Genomic DNA, 3,972 nt, shown 5'->3' with positions numbered 1-3,972 from the left:
GTTGGTATGACCGCATCTTGATTTGGGAAGGGTCTGACCCCAGGAAGCGCTCTGAGCAGATGAGTTGTCACGTATTTTTACTGCTTCGGCTAGACTGCGAATTCCAAGTTCTCGAACATGCTGCCTACTGTTTAGTCTAAACTTTCCAACTCTACAGAACTCAACTGGCACACGTTCTGAATGCTCCATTCATATGGATTCACCAGTTAACAGGTTGCCGCACTTGTCTCCAGATACTTGGGGACAAAACATGTAGGGACGAGGGGTCACTACCACCTCTGAATACTTCAGCGTCCATCTCCCTATAAGCCCAACACCGTCTTCGCCCCTAAGAAATGCGTAACTAGCAGATGCTTTTTGCCAGAACCGTCCACGGTTTAATGGTTGGTGTGGCTCTCCCAGTTCTCCTGACACCTGGGTGCTTCTACAGGCCTAGGACGTGCACCAGCAGAGGCTGGACATAACCAGATTTGCTCTCAGAGCAGAGTGGCTGTACCAGGATGTGGAGAAACCAAGACTTGGCCCTTGATAAACAAGAGACTTCAATTTGCTCTATTAATACCTAGAAAGAGCCGCTTTGATGTTAAAGGTCTTGTTCTCCAAAGTACTTTTTTTCTTTTTTTAAGATTTCATTTATTTATTTGACAGAGATCACAGTAGGTAGAGAGGCAGGCAGAGAGAGAGGGAAGGAAGCAGGCTCCCGCTAAGCAGAGAGCCCCATGAGGGGCTCGGTCCCAGACCCTGGGATCATGACCCAAGCGGAAGGCAGAGGCTTTAACCCACTGAGCCACCCAAAGTACTTTTTCCAAGGTTTAAACAGATTTAACCCTTTAAAGAGATTGCCTCCTTGGGGCACTCAGGGATTTGACTCCTTTGGTTTTATCTTGTAGCTCTTAGTCCTATTCAGACTTGCCCTTTCTGCTGCTGATTTTAGAACTCTGGAAGCAGAAGCCTCTGCCAGTGGAGTATTTTTTTTTTTTTTTTTAAGATTTTATTTATTTGTCAGAGAGAGAGAGGGAGCGAGAGCGAGCACAGGCAGACAGAGTGGCAGGCAGAGACAGAGGGAGAAGCAGGCTCCCTGCCGAGCAAGGAGCCCGATGTGGGACTTGATCCCAGGACGCTGGGATCATGACCTGAGCCAAAGGCAGCTGCTTAACCAACTGAGCCACCCAGGCGTCCCCCAGTGGAGTATTTTATCGGGACTTTTCCTAGCTGCCTTCCTGCTCCAGACACTGAAAAATCAAGGCTCATCTATTCTGTCTTTGAAGAAACAGCAGTGTCTGCTGTCAGACTCACATCATGGGATGAGACAGTAGTGGGAGCTTTGCTTCTGTGCATTTTCCAGAAGTGGGAAAAAATAGTGACTCGAACTCTGGGATTTCTCCCTGGCCTGCCCTGGAAGTGGCCTGACCCAAGGTAGTAGTTTCAATGCAGATGATTTCCCCCCAAACAAGTCAACAGGATGGTCTTCAAAATGGAAACAGGTTTCTAGCAAAGTGGATGGGAGCCCCAATGGTGTAACTTGCTGCACCTCTCCCTTGGCTAGTTTTTCCCTGGATGTGGACACCACTAATGTGTTCCTGTTGTTTTCCACAGGAGAGCAGAGGACTATAGGTAATGTCTGGGCTAGGGGTTCAGCCCGCACTACACTTGCTCCCCACTCTCCCTTCTGTACTTAACCTGTGGCGCTTTCCCATTCCCATGGCAACAGGTCTCAGCGCTACACAGATGCCAGACACAATCTGTCCCCATGTTTCTTTATCCACCAGCTTTGCCTCCTAGCAACTGGGATTTCTGCCCCCATTCTTTGCTTACGTTCCAACAGGCCTCCCCCTGGGGAGGAAGGGGGGCTCTCCCCCTGCAACTGCCCTTGTGAGACCTTGAGCAAGAACCTCCCTCTTTCTGGGCCTTGTGCCTCATCTGCATTAAGGAGACTGGATCTTGAAGTTCTCTGCTCAAGTGTCCTCCTAAGTCACTTCTCTAAATATGTGCCTCCAAGTCCCAATATGTGCCTCTGGTTTCAGTTTTCGAGAGTTACTCTAACTTTTTTTTTAATATCCCATGCTCAGAAAATACATATTTCTTTCCATAGAGCTTTAGAGTCAGGACCAAAAAGGTCACCTTGTCCATGTTCTCGTTTGGCCAGTGAGGACACAGTGCTAGAGAAGGCTGCCTCCAGCCCACTGGTTTGTCAACGGCAGGAGCAGGACGCTTCTCTTTCCCTCTGAGTACTCTGAGTACTCCGCCTTTTGTGTGAATAATTGACAGCGTTTTGCGGGGTTTTCTGCAGCAAATTTTCCAACCTTGTCTCTGTTGGGAACTGAGCTGAACAGCAGGGTAGCAAGGAAACTCCAACGCCATCCATCCACACACACCCAAAAGCAAAACCAGTACAATCTGTCACATACCTGAGCCCCAGCAGGATCTGGGCTGCACACCTCCAAGGGCCCCGTCCTTCGTTGCTCTAGAGGCGGAAACGAGCACCCGAGGGAGCGGGAGGCAGTGGAGACTAACATTTACAGTCGAAACAAATTACTTAATTGCCCTGAGCCTGTTTCCTCCTCTGTAATCTGCACGTAACAATGCCTACTCAGAGCTGTGTCTAAACATACTAGGTATCCAAACATCCATGTCCCCCACACACACCCACATTTTCAGGACTGCACCGTCACCATCCACAGTGTCTTAGTGGGTGATACTCAGCCAACGTTTGGTTCCCCTATCCTCTCAGGATGCTTGTGCCTTCTTCTCTCCTCCGAACAACACACATTAAAGGCTCAGGAATGCAAAATGTAGCACTGCCCAAATCACAATTAGTGAAGCAGAGCCACAGAAGGGACGATCTAAACCCAAGGGATGGACATTTCTGATTGCTTGATATTTAGCGTGGCTTGCCTCTTGGAGATCATGGAAGGTTAGCTGGAATGGAGCTTCAGTCTTCCAGGCTCCTAGGGACTAGGGGAGATCCAGAAACAAGGGGATGAGGGTCAAGGCTGGGGTGGCAGTGAACGAGGATAGGAGAACAATGACTGACAGATTTGGGTGGGGAAGAAGAGGCAGATCCTAAGACACACCCCCAGTGCTGGCCCTGGGAACAAGGAGAAACAAGGCATTCTCCATGAGAGGATGAGCCCGGGGACTTGTCTTTAGCAGGAAGGTCACAGCATGTTCCAGGGACAATGAAGAGGCTGGTCTGGCTGGACTGGAAGTTTGAGCTAGAGAAGTAGCAGGAGAGAAAGCTGGAGAGCCAGGAGTCCCAGAATGTTCCAGCCAAGCTCAGGCTGGCCTCGCCCTTCCTGGTGGCAGAAGAGCAACAGAGAGTCAAGGAGAGACAACGGTGTGTGGGGTCAGCATGGGGGAGTTACAGGAGTTACAGAACCATGCTCTCAGGAATACAGGCAGGAGCCCGAGAGAGCTCAAAACCACTGGAGAGTCACCCTAAGTTCCCCTTGCCAAGAGGATGGCCACGGACAACAGCAAAGCCAGAGAGCAGCTTCCCACCCAGCCTCTGGAAGACCGTGCTGTGTGCTCACAAATGAGAAGACAAATAATGTCTTAGTGTCATCATGGAAATATTTTGACCCCTCAGACCTTCTAAAAGCAGTCCCCATCCAAGGGCCAGGAGAAAAAGGTGTGCCTCCCCCTATATACAAGCAACACAGCACCCCCAAGGGATGTATGGAGGAGAATCTGGGGGTGCATTTTCTCCCGAGTACAAAGACAGCTGCGTGAGGATCAGAGAATCTGTCTCCTTTGTTTCTTCTCTCCCCTCTGGGTTCCTCACTGGTTCCCACTGTTGCCAAAACCGCACCAGCCCCAGTGGAGGCTGAAAGAGGTGTGTCCTCCAAAGCCTGCTTTTGGATTTCCCCAGCGCTAGATTCAGCTCATGGCTCTGCACCACACCAGCTGTGTGACCCTGGGGAAGCCTCAGCGCCGTCATTTGTGAGATGGTTATGCGACCTTGTAGTGTGG

The sequence above is a fragment of the Mustela nivalis genome (genome assembly GCF_964662115.1).
Source record: "Mustela nivalis genome assembly, chromosome: 9".
Taxonomy (NCBI): Eukaryota; Metazoa; Chordata; class Mammalia; order Carnivora; family Mustelidae; genus Mustela; species Mustela nivalis.
The sequence above is the reverse complement of the archived record's forward strand: the minus strand, read 5'-3'. Positions refer to the sequence as shown.